The sequence below is a fragment of the Lontra canadensis genome, unplaced genomic scaffold, assembly GCF_010015895.1.
Source record: "Lontra canadensis isolate GAN:19392208 unplaced genomic scaffold, GSC_riverotter_1.0 scaffold23, whole genome shotgun sequence".
In the NCBI taxonomy this organism is placed as follows: Eukaryota; Metazoa; Chordata; class Mammalia; order Carnivora; family Mustelidae; genus Lontra; species Lontra canadensis.
The window spans coordinates 19,693,977-19,710,348 of NW_022631017.1; the positions used below are offsets into that span (position 1 = coordinate 19,693,977).

General features: G+C 39.1%; 1 protein-coding gene across 10 annotated transcripts in view; it reads left to right on the forward strand.

Moving 5' to 3' along the window:
* Window positions 1-16,372, forward strand: part of TPD52L1 (TPD52 like 1) — a 98,752-nt gene that overhangs the window by 35,748 nt on the left and 46,632 nt on the right. The window contains exon 1 of one of the 10 annotated variants that reach the window (XM_032862451.1): window positions 12,422-12,481. The exons of the other annotated variants lie outside the window; for them this stretch is intronic. The gene's annotated coding sequence lies outside the window, so the exon portion shown is untranslated. Of the gene's footprint in view, window positions 1-12,421; window positions 12,482-16,372 lie in introns of those variants that run through there. 10 annotated transcript variants of the gene reach the window in all.

The following is a 16,372-nucleotide window of genomic DNA, read 5'->3' on the forward strand; positions in this document are numbered from 1 at the left end:
GGAACTCCCTTCTCACCTCTTATCAAAAAACCTCTTCTCCTGTAAGACTAAACTCAAATCACATTATCTCTATGAAGACCTTCAGGATTAGGTATGGGAATAAAACACTTCTTATCTGTGCTAATGGTACACTGTTTGGACCTTGGCTAAAGTGTTTAATACATTCTTTCTTGACTTATAGTTAGCCGGGTACATTGAGGATAGCTACTCTGTTCTTTGAGAGTAAGAAGCTTGTCATACATTTTCTTTTTTTTTTTTTTCTTTATTTGCCTCACCCTTCAATGAAAGAAAGATTTCATAGTAAATGAGTAATTTTTACATAGTTTAACATTAAGTAAACTTTAGCTCTATGGAAAAGGCACTTACAGGGTATTCCCTGATAACACCAGATTAATCAGCATTGTCACCTTGAGTTGCTCTAATCAATACCTTCATTTTTTTATACTTTGGTGCAACAAGGAGGTTTAAGATTAGGACTTTGAACTGGTTATTACCTCTCCCTGGAAACCGCTTTTCTTTGGAAGTTTTACATGGTAGCTGTTTCTTGGAGTCAGCACAACTGACCCATTTAAAGAGAGCTGTTGTTGGTCTTGCGTTGCGACAGAAACCCTGTGCCCAGTCACTGCCCCCCTGGTGTACTACAGGCTCTACCATAACTAGGGAAGTTGCTGATCTGCCATCATGTGTCTCAAGCTTCATGAGAGCAGAGGACCGGTCAGCTCTGATAATCATTGTATTTCCAGGACGTGGAATGGTGCCAGACTCACACTGGTGCCATTTAGGTCATATTATTTTATTTAAAAATCTGTGGTCTTCAACTTTGGCTTCCCATCAGTGTCACCTGTGGGACTTAAAAAAAAAAAAAACAACACAGATGTTCAAGGTTGACCTCAAAGATTCCAACTCATTGGGCCCGGAGTGCTGCCCTTTAAACTTGGCTCTAAATGTGTGAATCATCAAAGGTTCTGGAAAACAAGGAAAGATAAATTTTCCATAGCTTCCAAAGCTGTGGTTGTTTTTAAGACTTTCTGCATTTTATTTTAAATCCTCATCTCAGACCCTTAATCCTTGTGACTGTCACGGAGAGATAATAAGGAGATCAAACAAGAACTTACATGAGCCACAGGAACATCTGGGGCAGTTCCCAAGTTTTAATTATGGTTTCAGGGATGTAAGAGCTTAATGATAGTTTCAATGCTGAAACAAGTTTGGGGATGTTGCCCTACAAATAAAGGAAGTGTAAATAATTATACTCTGGACTTCAGTCTCCTTGCAAGACCCGCAATTACCAGATTATTTGAAAGAAATGTACTACATGTTACATGGTTATTTTTCTGTTAGCTCGTACATGCCATTGAATACCTTGAAATAATGCTTACTTTATCTATAATATCTATTTTGGTGTTCATCAGAGTCTATTAAAACTGTACCACAGACTTCCCTGAATATACAGTTTTTCTTTTTTCCCCTCACATTTATGTTTTTGATATCGAACTTTCTTCTCAGACTCTTCCTTTCCCTCCTCACCAGAGTATCTAAACAAATTTATGCCGTTCTGTCCCTCTGATTTTACACATCAGACACAGAGGTGAGAGTAAATAAGAATCTCGCTTAGAGCCACACACAGTTTGGTGGCAGAGTCCAGCACTGGAATTCCACTTCCTTCGTATTAAAGTTGTCCTCATATTCTTAACTCACTAGGCAGGGAAATAAAAACAACAACCTTAAAACTATTTCTCAGAGATAATTTGGCCAGTTCGGTCCTTTTTTTTTTTTAAGATTTTAATTTATTTATTTGACAGAGATCACAAGTAGGCAGAGAAAGAGGAAGGGAAGCAGGCTCCCTGCTGAGCAGAGAGCCCGATGCGGGGCTCAATCCCAGGACCCTGAGATCATGATCTGAGCCGAAGGCAGAGGCTTTAACCTACTGAGCTACCCAGACGCCCCCGGTTCGGTCCTTTTAATCAGAACATCCCTATGGTTATCTTCCACTGGTAATCTCCAGAAAAGATTTTCTCAACCTTTTCTAGACCCCAAGGAGCTACATTTAATTTATAACCTGAAAATATTTCCTAAAAAAAAAAAAAAATCGTAATCATGCTTTCTGAAATTTTATTTCATCTTTCTTATTGCTTGCTGAGAAAAAAATATATACTTTTCCTTTTTAACACGCCTCCTGATGTGAACAATCTCTAGAGATGTCCCTTTTCCAGAATAAAATCTGTGTTTATGTGTTATCACTCTGACCTTCCAAATCTTTGAATCATTTTACTTTTTCATCTTGGTAGGTCTTTTTCTTCATAATCTGTAATTGAATACTTTAAAACACCTCACATTTACCACTGGCTCCAGTTCAATAGAGAGCAGTGTGAATCAAGTCCACAAGTTCAGAAATGCAAGAAAGGGAACTTCCCTTATTTTTCTGCATCTCATTGTTATGTTTCCTTTGAGTTCTTTTTCTTCCAAGGAGAATTTTAGAGAAATGTGTGTCCCCCACATTAAGAGACACTCCCATCTGTCTCTCCCTGCCTAACCTGAAAGTAAAGGGTTTTTTGAGTGTCAGGTGCCAAGGTCTTATAAGGCAGAATAGTGGGAAAGTTGTTTTTTTTTTTTTAGAAAAGTCTATTTCCTTCCCAAAGTAGGATATAATATAGAATTCTAATCAGGTATGCACACTTGGTATTTCTAAAATAACTTGTAATTTAATAACTTGTTAAAGTTAGGCCACACTTCAGAAACAAGCAGCAGTACCTTTCAGGGATTCCTCTGAACTAAGCTGTACCCCCAGAAGGTTATAACCACCTGCCGTGTGGCCTTTCCTTTATTCTAGTGCTAAGGATTCAGATGGATGGCAGGAACTAAGTCAGCAAAAGTGGATATAATTGAAGTAGCAGAATCCAAAGGGACATGAAGCCCACTAAACGTCAGAGGGGAAGAGTTGTGCCATCCAGTCATGAGAGTCTAAAAAAGGTGTTTGGGTGTCCATGGCTGGAAACCGTAGAGTCATTGGTGTCTCCGGAAACAAGGAGCTAAACGGGAAAGGTGAGGAGCGTCCGAACAGAGTGAGGCTCATAGGCTCACTGCCGGCAAGGCTGGCCAGAGCTTCTGCAGCTCGAGGTCAGTGTGCGGTTGGCCAAGAGATCAGTTAGCCTAGCGGCCTCTGAGTGAGTTCCTGGCTCCAGTTCAATAACTAAAGGGTGGTGTCTGGGAAGGTCAACACTGTCAGTGCCCTACCAGGAACTAGGATTATACCCAGGGCTTCAAGCCCAGATGCTGGCTCTCTGCCCCATCTGAGTGTGATCTTGAACTCTGTTTTGCTTCCTGCAAGAAGTCCAAGGTCTGTCTGCCTTCAGGGACGGAAGATCAGCAGTAAGTTTCCAGTGGATCCCAATTACAGCAGGGGGAATGTTCTCAGACTCTTGGAGGCTCTTCCGGTGCTTTTAACCATCTATGGCAATTTGAGGCTTCTGTGTCTGCTGTCTTAGACAGTAGGCATGTTGTACAGTGTTTGAAAACGGTGGCAGTGGGTTAAGTGAATTTTCACTAGAGATGGAAACATTGCAAAGTTCCCGTCCTTTACATTCCATCCCCACTCCCTTGTAGCAGCTTCCCCGGTGCTCTCCCTGCACACAGCTGCTTGCATGCATGGGAGAAAGGAAATGGGTTTACAAACAGATGACAGACTTCCAAAGTTGGGAGGTCCAGGGACACACAAAGATGATAGGTTGCCTGAATATAGAAAAAGCAGGGGACCCCAGCTCACCACTTTGTCTCTGAATATCAGTGTTCTTCAGTGTATAAGTATAAATCAGGGATGGTGATACCTAGACATATGAATTAATGTACATGACACCCCTGGCCTGGTGCCTGACATGTGATGAACACAAGTGTCCACTCCCTTCCAGCAGCTGTAATTGTGGATGTTGTCTTTGTGCCCAAGCAGAGCTTCCTCAGTAGTTCTCACCTGAATGTGGGTTTGCCCTGCCGGGAACATTGAACAATGTCTGGAGACGGTTTTGTTGTTGTTTTGTTATTGTTTTGTTTTTTAAGACTTTATTTATTTGAGAGAGAGCACCCACAAGCCAGGTGGAAGGGCAGAGGAAGAGGAGAGGGACAAGCAGACTTCCTGCTGAGTGCAGAGCCTGCCAGTTTGATGCGGGGCTGGATCCCAGGTCCCTGAGATCATGACCTGAGCTCAAGTCAGATACCCAAGAGACTGAGCCACCCAGTTGCCCCTGGAGACAGTTGATTATGACTTGGGGGAAGCGTCCTACTGGGATCTGGCTGGCAGAGGCCATTCATATACTGCTAAACATCCCACAGCACACAGGACATTCTCCCACAGCAAACAACCCTCTGGCCCAAAATGTCCAATAGTGTCAGCGTTGAGAAACCTGTCCCGCTGAAAGTCAGAGCAAAAGGGACGAGGAGGTTGACTTTATCCTTAGGGAAAAGAACATGTTAACCTACTAACAATTACTGACCTCTTCTGGCATTTAGAAACAAAGAGCCTGTGGAATCTAGAACTGCTCTGAAACTGAATCTCATTCTGATGAAAGAACACTTCTCCTTAATTCTAACCAGAAAGTAAAGTTTTCATTTGTGTTTTGTGTTCTTCTTATTTAAATAAGCAGTTCTAACCACTCAACTGATTTATTGAACTATGGATTGAAAGATCTAAGGCTGGATTTTGTTCATTTTAATATTTACCGATAATACAGCCTAAAAACTATTTTGCTAGATTTGTATGATTGACTAAATAATTATGTCTGCATGACACCTACAACCAAAGTGTTAAATTCTGTTTAGAGACTTAATGTCAACTGAAATGCAACTCTAAAGGAAAAAGAAACCAAGTTTATCTTGCCTTAAGTATACAAGTAAGATGTGCTAGAATCGAGTTCTTATGTCACAAGATAGTAGAAATCAGATATTGATGTACATTTTAAAATGATTTAATTTATAAGAATGCTTTGGAGTCAAGGGCCAGTTTTAAAGGTCGACTTTCATTGTATGTTTATGTTGTTCTGTTGTTAGGCGAAGCCTCCTTGGTGGGGAGATTACCACCTAACTGCCTTTTCGGGCTACCTGGAACACGGGAGAGCCCACGATCATTGCCAAGTGTAACAGCTGCTAGTCTGTGTTAATGTCTGAGATCCCACCTTTCTAAAGGAACATGCATTTCAAAGCCACTGGTTATTATTAAAACCCAATTTAGTTTTAGACTTTGGTTTTTTAGTTTTGTTTCTGAACTGGGAAGTATTTTAAAAGAGGACCCAGGCCCCTTCCCACTTCTATGTTTAGCATGCCATAAATTCCATTAATAAATTCTTGAGAGTTTGCTCTTATGTTTTTTAAAAAATAGTCCTAGTTTTAGTCATCTGTTAAAAATATGTTGAAAATGGATTGCTTGTGTACAAAACTGTACTAGATTTGAAGACATATTTTCTTTGAAAAAACTTGTATTCAAAATACCAAATATTTTCAGAGAAGTGAGACAAAAGGTATACACAGTTTCTTAACATGAGATGGGTCATTCAACGTGACCTCATTTTTAAAGTTCCTTGGTAATCCTTTTATCTCCAGAGTGAATAAAGGCTGTGTGTCTGTGAGGGTAGGATAGTCAAGAAGCTTCTGGTGACTTCTGATTGCAGTGGGGATGGGAGCACTGAGAGACACAGAGGGCGGGAACTTTAGGGCCGTGCGTCTCTGCCTAGCTGGTCACCAAGCAACACTGTCCCCTGAGCCACCTTCTAAAATCTTTGGTTAGATCTGGTTTGCATCACCCACTAGGTATCTGAAATAAAATCGTCTTCAGTGATTTAAAAGATTGTACATTTGCCTCCCATTTGTATCAAAACAGTTTAAAATGAAATGAATTAATGCTTTGTCCATATTTTGTACCTATGTTGTCCTTTGGTGATAATACTGAGAGTTAAAAAGACTCATCTAATTCTTTCTACTCTTGTTTATATAAAAATCTTATCTCTTTGAATTGATTTTGTAAAAATGGCCTTTGCTTTCCATTTTTAATTGCAATTTATAGTTTCTCTTCCAGAACTGTGATACTCTTGGTCAAAAGGAACTCACTGATTCTTCTTTTTTTTTTTTTTTTTAATCTGTACTTGGCTGGAGGGTCCAATAATCCTCTGTGATTCATAGAACGTAAAATTGTACTTAATTTTTATTCAACGCTATATTTACTTATTCATCAGATAGGTTTGAGCACCTGTTATATGCTACAACAGTGCTAAGCACTAGAAATTCCCACAAGATAAAATAGTGTCTCTGCACTTGAAGAGTTAGTTCATAGGTGAGGCCTTATCAGCACTAAACTCAATATGGTACATGCTCGAACCAGTGAGAGCCGGTTAAGAGAACGTGAGGAAGCAGTTACTTGAGAGAAGGGCTTCACAATGTAGAAGCTATTTGATCTGGGCTTTCAGCATGAAGCCAGGTTGGATACATGAAGATGACAGGAAAAGCCATGACTTGCCAGAGAGTAGTGTGAGTAGAAGAATGGGAGCAGAAAGCCCTCAGTACTTAGAGAGCGATGGTGAACTGGTGGGGCTGGTGAGGAGACTGATGGGAAAGGCTTCAGGACCCTGAGCGCAGGGACTCCAGCTGATACCCTGCTTTGCTGGGAGGGTTATATTCCATGGGTGCCAAGTGATAAGCCATCAGAGGCTCTACTGTGATGTAGATAGACCAGCTATTGTCAGTGGGATAGGTGTGACACCCCCCCCCACCCCAATCTGGAAAGATCTCCCTTTTTTTCTTATCATGTTCACTTTAGAAATTTTGAAGTATATGGAGGAGTTGTTAGGAGTAAATGAAAAAAATCAGCTATAGGTTCACTTACCAGTTACGTTCATTTAAAAATTTTTTGTGGCTTTTTCTCCTTGTAGTCTTTTTCTATGCATAGAAAAATATGCATTTTATATAGTATTTGATACAAAACTTGAAACTAAATATTTGCATCTTTTTAAGTTAATATGATATTTTGAGCTTGTAATATTATCATTGTTTTTCTGGAAAATGACTTCTTATGATGCATAGTGTTCCCTGTATGGACTTAGAAAGTATATAAATAATCCTCGTTTGGGGGAAATACAACATATTGCACCTTGTCATTATTTATCTTCAGTATTTGTCTTCAATGTGGTTTGCTGGATATCCCAGTTAATATGGGTAAAGCAGAATAATCCAACAATGATATGGTAAATTTGTTTACTAATTCAGCTGGAAAAAAGAGTAATGAATAAATGTTGGTTGACTTGAATGGAAAGGAGGCATTTGCTTGGATGGTAGTGAGGGTAATTTGAGCTAGATGTTAGGAAGGACTCCCTAACTATTAACAATTGTGAGACAGTATTTGTGATCACGGAACTCCCAAACCTATAGTCTCATTCTGCAGATATTTTTAAAATAAACAACGAGTATTTAAGTACTATCTTTTTTTTTTTTTTTTTAACCATGATTGAGTAGATAGTATCTTATGGCTGTCCTTGAGATTTTCAACTTTTGTAATCCTTTCCATTTTTGTTTATGTTTAAAATTTAACTAAAATAGAAATTTTGAAGAAGTTTAGCAGTTACATGCAATCTTAGTCTATTCAGGGTACTATATCAAAAATACCATAGATCCGGTGGCTTAAACAATTTATTTCTCACAGTTCTGGAGGCTAGGAAGTCTTGAGATCAAGGCAGCGGCAGATTCCATGTCTGGTGAGAGCCGGCCTCTTGGTTCACAGATGGCCTTCTTTTCTCTGTGCTCCTGCTTGGCAGAAGGGGCTGGGGAGCTCTGTGGGTTTTTGTTTTTTGTTTTTTGTTTTAATAAAGGCATTTATCTCATTCATGAGGTTCTACCCTCATGATTTAACCACCTCCCAAAGGCCCCACCTCCAAGTACCACCTTGGAGATCATGACTTCAACAAATGAATTTTGCGGAAACATATTGTGTCCATTGCGCATGCTCACTGTAATCAGTCTAGTAATTCAGAGGTCTGTAATACAGTTACCGCCTTTTCCCTAGCCAGTCTCACTCTTTTGCAGTAACCAGCATTAACGATTCCGTACGTATCTTTTCTCACAGTTCTCAGTGCCTATACAAACACAGGGACGTTGGTGTTTATATGTGAGCACTGTACTGCGTACTGGTTATTCACCCCAGGGGAGCAGAATACTGTGTACTAGTATCCCGGAAAGACTCCAAACGCTTCTTTTCATTGTGCCTGGGTATTGGAGTTGCGAGGAAAACAACACAGCCAAGCAGTGGATGGAACAACGCGTTACTTACAGAGAAGAGACTGAGTAGGATCAATGTCAAGAGCGTGCCTCGCTCCCTCAGAGCCAGCAGCACCCCCGCCCCTGCACCCACTGCCACTGACTCAGGGTGTCGGCCATGTGCAACCCTCTTGTTTATTTCCACCACGACCAGCAACCCCTCCCTTGAGTCTGAAATACTGAAAGCCACGGTGTGCCTCATGGCCAATGATGTGCAAATTTAGGCAGAGCAAAAGGGCACTTCATGAGACTAAGATTAGGAAAGATAATCGCCCACAAATTGGTAAACCCTGGACAGGCTAAGGGGGGGGGGGTCCGAACACTACATGCTTGAGACCGCCTTTCCCAGCAATTTTTATTGCTCTCCCCGAATGTAGCATGGGTAAACAAAACAGAAGCCACTTGCATTACACATTTAGCAACATGCAGTGACCATTCCTTTTGGTCACTGCATGTCAATCCAGTTCATTATTTTTAATGACTGAGAAATAGTATGCGATGTGGGTCTTCTGTCCTTGTTTCAGCTCTTCCCCTTCTGATAGGTGTCCACATTTTTGTAGTTTTCTACCACTACCAAGAAGGCTGCGGTTAACTTTTTAAAACCAATCTAATTAGGTCTGCTTTTTTTTTTCCCCTGTGAGATTGTTTCTCAAGAATGGGATGGCAAGGTCAAAGGCTCTTCCAATCAGCAGCACATTCCAGAAGCTGATGATGAATTAGAGGACCTATTTCTCTGCAACCTTGCCAACACAGGCTGTTCTCCAACTTTTGCATTTTTGCCAGTCTCTCAGATGAAAAGATGGCACATCTTTGTGATTTCATTTTGCATTCTCCTTATTTCTGATATGGTTGTCTCTTCATATTTTATTTAGCCATTGCATTTTCTTGTATGTGACTTGCCTTAAATTTTTCCAATTCTTGCACATTTTATTTTTGCTGAACATTTCGTGATTCAGAAATGCATATTTCTATCTCCTTTAGCATTTATTTTCCTACCCAGATTTCAGGAGAAGAAGAGATTTTCCTCCAGGGCATTGTCAGTAGCACCTGTTTGAAATGTTAAACATTTGATAAGCAAACCTGGAGAAATGTGGAGGTTACTGAACTGATTGCTTAAAGGGGAAACGGCACGTGTAATTCTGGCCAGTGTTGTTTAAATGACCAAGCTTCTGACAAGAATGTACAACAGGAAAAGACAGTCTCTTCAATAAATGCTGGGAAGGCTGGACAACCACATGCGAAAGAATGAAACTGCTTTCTTATAGCATACACACACGCACACACACAAATAAGCACAAAATGGATTAAAGACCTAAATGTGAGACCCAAAACCATAAATTTCCAGAAATAAGCAATAATCTTTTGGACATCAGCCTTACCAACATTTTTCTAGACATGTCTCCTCAGGCAAGGGAAATGAAAGCAAAAATAAACTACTGGGACTACACCAAAATAAAAAAAAAACATTTGCACAGCAAAGGAAACCATCAACAAAACAAAAAGGCAACGTGATGAATGGAAGAAGATACTTGTAACTGATATAGCTGATAAGGGATTAATAGTCAAATATATAAAGAACTTATACAACTCAGTAACAAAAATAAGCCCTCCAAAAATCTGATTAAAAAATGAGCAGAGGACCTGAAGAGGTATTTTTCCAGACATACAGATGGCAAACAGACACATGAAAAAAAGGCTCAACATCACTAATCATCAGGAAAATGTAAATCAAAACCACACTGACATATGACCTCACACCTGTCCAAATAGCTAATATCAAAAAGACAAGAAATAACAAGTATTGGCAAGAATGTGGAGAAAAGGGACCCCTTGTGCTCTATTGGTGGGAATGTAAGTTGGTACAACCACTGTGAAAACAGTATGGAGTTTTCTCAAAAAATTAAAAATAGAAATACCATATGATCTAGTAATTCCACTACTGGGTATTTACCCAAAGAAAATGAAAACACTAATTTGAAAAGATATTTATTGCAATATTATTTACAATAGCCAAGATATGGAAACAACTCAAGTATCTACCAATAGTTGAATGGGTAAAGAGGATGTGAGGTGTATATGTGTGTGTGTGTTTGTGTGTGTATTCATAAAAAAGAACAAGATTTTGCCATTTGCAACGACATGGATGGACCTAGAAAGTATTATGCTGAGTGAAATAAATCAGATAGAGAAAGACAAATATCATATGGTTTCACTTAATGTGGAATCTAAAAAACAAACGAACAAATGGAAGCAGAATCATAAATACAGAGAAGGAACTGGTGGTTGCCAGAAGGGAGGGAAGGGGATAGGTGAAATAGGTGAAAGGGATTAAGAGGTACAGACTTCCTTCCAGGGATGGGTCTAGCAAGAGGTTGCTGTGGCTGAGGTCAAAGAGGTTGCTGCCTGCATTCTCCTCTAGGATTTTGATAGTTTCCTGCCTCATATTTAGCCCTTTCATTCATATTGAATCTATTTGTGTGTGTGGTGTAAGAGAATAGTCCAGTTTCATTCTTCTGCATGTTGCTGTCCAGTTTTCCCAACACCATTTGTTGAAGAGACTGCCATTTTTCCATTGGATATTCTTTCCTGCTTTGTTGAAGATGAGTAGACCATAGAGTTGTGGGTCCATTTCTGGGTTTTCTATTCTACACTTAGAGTGGTAAGCATAACTTAATGTATATATTGTTGAATTACTAGGTTGTACACCTGAAACTAGTATAATACTACATGTCAACTATACTTGATTAAAAATAATAAAAACAGATGAATAAAAATAAATGAACAGAGTGCTGAGAATGGCTGAGGTATCAACTGACAGGGGTCCAAGCTACACCCCCACCTCAGCCTCTTAACCCTCATAGTAGTCTTCATGTTGTGTAAGGACTAGAGAACTCTAAAAAGCTAAGATCCATCTTAGGAGGACTTTCTTACCATCCCTTTCTTTAAATATGCTTTGGGAATGAAAGTTACATTTTGCTGTGCTTCATGTTCATAGCAGATGTCTTCCATTGCAAAGTAATGGTTTTACTATTCTTCCCGAACTCATCCTAAAAGATAACCCAGCACTTAACAAAGATCAGTGGGCAATCAAGGAATGACAGAGGATGAGACTGTAGTTTGTCCAGCAAAGCTGTCTGCATGTACAGCTTGTGTCTGTCTCGCCCTGCTCAGGGACTGGAGGAGTTGAGAAACTGGTCCCAGACTGCTGACTCTATCTTGAGTATCTTAGGACAACTCACCAAGTAAATGATTATTTCTGATGGTGTAAGAAGAGGTGGGCCAGGGGAGAGAAGACATTTCTTACCTTTTTTTTTTTTTTTTTTTTTTTGGTACAGGAGTGCTACTTTCTGTTGATGAGTTTGAATTCAGAATAATTTATTACCCTAGAGTTTTCTTGTAATAATAATAAGGGAGACTTTCTTCCTTGCTCAAGGCAAAAATCTAAGGCTGGGTATAAAATTCAGAGGTTTATCTTCTGTCCAGATTGGCTTCCCTTTTCCACATTCCCTAAGGGATAGATTTGAATATGTGTACATGGGGTGACAGAGGGTGAAGTGAGGGTGTGGATACAGAGAAAAAGATGATTTAAGGGTTAAGATGGTCTACCAATTTTTGGTCTGTCTATACACATTCTTGCAGGTTTATTTTTCCTCATGTAATGTAGGTGTTTATGCAAAGAAGGAAGTTCCTAGAGTCTATCCATCATAAACTTAGGTGTGTTTTGTTTTTTCACAACTGTTTGTTTAGTTTTTTATTCACAGATTTGTGGCTGCTGTGACTTTATTTTTAGATTGTTTAGGTCAGAGTTCCAGATTTATCCAGTGTGCCTCTATTTTCTGTGGGTCAAACTGTGCCTTTAAAGAGTAGCAAATAAAGGTTTGAAATGGGAAGAATATCTCAGGTTCCTTAATCTTATGCTTGAAATGTAGATGATTGGAGAAGCTGAGATTTGTGATAAGTAGTTTACATCTTTTAATTGAAAATTGACTTAGTGTTTTTCTCCATGGTTTTGAATGTGGTTACTGAAATGCTCATATCTAGGAGAAGCCATTGGTGTGGATAAGGCCATGTGACCTCATGTGAAGAATAAAAGGTCAGGTCTGAGCAGCCTGCTCTTCGATTGTGCTTCAGGTTGGCTCCACTTGGAGTGAAATTCAGAAGCAGCCCCTGGAGGAACACATCTACCCCATCTTCTGTAAGGAATTTAAGCTTCTTTATTTCTGGCTTTTATTTCAGAAATCCTGATATCTTCTATACTTATTTACTCAATCTACTGATAAAATAGTTTTTACATTTTTTTCTACAGTATTCACATTAATTAAGTTTTCTTTTACTGATATATTCTAAACAGTGTAAGTTAACATGGAGATTGGAAAGTATAACACAATTATATCTTGGTGACATGAAGAGACACCTTTCTAGCACAAACGGTCCCAGATATATATCAGTTTTCAACTTGCCAGTATGTTGGGTAAGTTTCTGCTCTCAGTGTCTATTACCAAATGCAAGACACATTCTGGCATCACCCATCATGTATTGAAGAGCCTAATTCATCTTAATCTTTCTCACTTAACTTACTGTAGCTTTTACAAGGAAGTAGACTTAGATGTAGACTTTCCAAGGCCTTAGAATTTGTTTTATCTGGGAATATAAAGGTCTAAACTCTGGTAGAACATTGATAAAGCAAAGGCTAGCTTTTGGCTTAATGTATTCCTTGAAGGGACTAGATGCAGTAATAAAATGGAACGATAGTACCAGTACAGCTGATGTGTGCTGATTGTTAATTCTCTGTCATGTGTCATTTGCTACTCCTGTCAATGGCCATTACATTGATTGTAAGTTTTGGTCATTTTAACTTCAGCACTACGAAAAGAGAGATGCTCCCCTGGCTGGGTATTAGATTTAATTTGTAGACATTTGAGTAGTACATATGGAAGGTCATGATGGCTTGTTAAATTATCCCACAGATATTTATTGAGCATCTAGAATTAACAGTGCATACAGTACTTCATAATCCAGAGGAAAAGAAAGACAATGAATCATACAACTACAATATAGTGTAAGTGCTACAATACCTTGAAGTCATCTATTCTTCCCAATGCTCACCAAATAATCTTTTGCAGTTCATTTTGTTTCTCAAGTAGGTTTTGTTTTTAGTAAGTAAAGAGCACTGAATTTGCCATAAGACATTTGGTCTACTTGGCAAGTCAGTCTCCCAGGAGATCTGTTAGTAGAAACTCATCTAAGAGGCTGATCACCACTATGTGAACTGGTGAAATAAAATTTCTGGACCTAACACCCCACAGATGACAGTTTAGAATATGACATCTCTCTGCTATGCAACCAAACTGGGAATGCCAGCCTAAATGACCAGCTGATCTTACACAATAATTGAAGCTGTGTGTGTCCTAATACAATGACATTTTCTATAGTTAGCCCAGTAAAATGTCCTAATGCAATGTGTCCTAATGCAATGACATTTTCTGTAGTTAGCCCAGTAAAATGATGCCATGAAACAAGCCACTGGACAGTGCCACCATGGCCATAGGACAAGCAGATTCTGTCCATTGTCCCAAATTCCCACAGTTCTCAGTGCCTTCAGGAACCCCTAAAGGCATGAGTGGTGCCTAAGACTCGTAAAGTCTTGGGTAGATGGGTCCAGTTCAGGCTCTCTGACATGAGTAGGAGTCCTTGTCAGACCTTAGGCAATAATTCAAGTTTATGTGCAAACCTAATTGGTTTGAGTTTCTTGAAGATCGCCTGCCTTCTGGGGCCATGTTCGTAAGCTTTATGCCATCTTTAGTATTCTGTTGAATTTTGGTGACCTCATCAATACACAATAAACCTGAAAATCTTATATCAATGGTATCTTTCCCCTTGCAGTCAGAAGACATTCACCTTGCATATATGGATGAATGAAAAATGGAAGGAAATGTGTTTGTAGATCTCTATCTGTAATGTCACATCACTTCCATCTTTAGCCGAAGTTAGGTTTTGGCCAGTCACAGGTTTTTCTTTAGGGGATTAGAGTCAATTTTAATCAGCTTCTAACTATGTGGATTGTTACCTAAGTAACATATTTGAAAAAAAAAAAAAGTGGAAGGATGAAGTAAAGAATTTAATTTAAGCTACTACAACCTCAGAAGCATCTTCAAACAAAATACTTAGTAAAAAAGCATAAAATCTTTCTCTATGTTTAGTATAGTTTCAGGCTGAGCATTACAAATATGACTTCTTTTTTTAGCTACATTATTAAATGAAACCAAAGCTTTAGAAAACACTGCTATTAATAGTGGTGACTCATATGTTCTTCATATTTTAAGAAGGACAGTAAACTTTACAGGACAGAGTCTGAAGATTTTCTTCACAAAATTGTTTAACTATAATTATGGTAGTGTATAGTATCATGTGTCTTAAAGCAACTCATAATGCAAGTTGTAATATAGATTTTACTCTGTACAATATTTAGTAGTAATTTATATATAGTAATGTATATAATGACATATATAGAATGCAAAAAAGTCAACATTTTAGATCAGTTTAAGGCACACAACATGTTACTTATTCTCCTAGTGTCGTTGGCAACTTGGTAGGATTCTTAGAAGGGAAACTGAAGATGAAGGGTAGAGAGGCTTTTGAGGGTGAAAGAATGGCACAAAAGCATAGGACTGAATAGAACATAACCGAGGGACATGGTGTATAGCAGCCTGGCTGGTTATAAGACCTTCCTGGGAAAATCATTGCCAGGCTAGCTAGCATCCTTACTTTCAGCCAGCTGTGGGAGGTTTTGGATGCTCGCATAAGAATTTTCAAATTTAGGCTGGAAGCAGTTCCATCCATTGAATATTTTTTTAACTGAATTTTGACAAGATGAAAGTAATGTGTTCAAAATATTAATTTGACTGTTGTGTAGATTCGGTTGTGTTGAAAGAGTGCAAGCAAGGTGATAAAATTTAGCTAAGACTGTAGTACTCTTAAGTGTATAGTGATAAAAGCCTAAATCACTGTGATAGCAATGAGAGTTTTTTTAAAAGGATAGACAAATAGGACACATAATGAAAAAAGATATGGAAAGAGCATCAAGAGGACTTGATAGTTTGACTTTCTATTCCAAGGGATTGATTCAACAAGCATTAGTTGAGCAGTGCCTGTATGAGAGATTTTGGGAGATGAAAGCCCACCCTGGACTCTTCCCAGTGCTTGGTAGTAGGAAGGCTGCATATTTTAAAGCTACAGACCTTGGCCTTCAGTAAACCTCAGTCTTGCTGCGTGGGTTTTATGGCGGTTTTTCTGGGATGGGATAGAGAGACATTTTAGTTCCTGTCTGACTTGTGCATGAAGTGTTATGGTCAAGTTGAGAAAGTGTGAACTCTGTAACCTGATAGATTCGCCTTCAGATCGTAAGTCCCTCACTCATCAACCATGTGAGATTGGGTTAACTATTTGACTTTCTGAATAATATTTCTTAATTTGAAAAATGATAAAATACTACCTGTAGAAGATAATTCCCTATATATCTTGCATTTCTGCCTGTCTTGCAAACAGAGATGCTGATTGCCTTTTTTTTGGACAATCTTTTCAAGAATATTTGTTCCGGATAGCCTTGGAAAATAGAAATCGTATCTCTCCAGAGCAGAAGGCAGGTTTGGGTACTGTCCCACAGAATAAAGATAGTGTCTCCCTCCACGGCAAATATTGGGCAGGTTTGCTAACTGCCCATTATAAGATTTGAATTCCCTGAGAAATTCCCAATGTCGTTTAGCTGTGATGCAAACCCACTGTGTGAGCATTTTCCATCCAGGCACCTCCATGTCACCCCCATGGGACTTAGTGGCAAGTGGCACAAACCAGAATGTGATGTTCATGCTGCCTACTGTGCTATAAGCTTCTGATCAGGAGCCTTGGGTCTTCTGCCAGCGTCTAGGAGACTAGCAACCTAAGTCTTTAGGTTATGAGTCGGATAAAATCTGAGACCTTCTATCCCAGTGCTATTTGTCTAACGTGTTTCTGGGGAGGATGTGGCAAGATAAACTGTGTCACACCTGCCATATACCATGTGGTTAGAAAGAAAGCATTTATTCTCCTT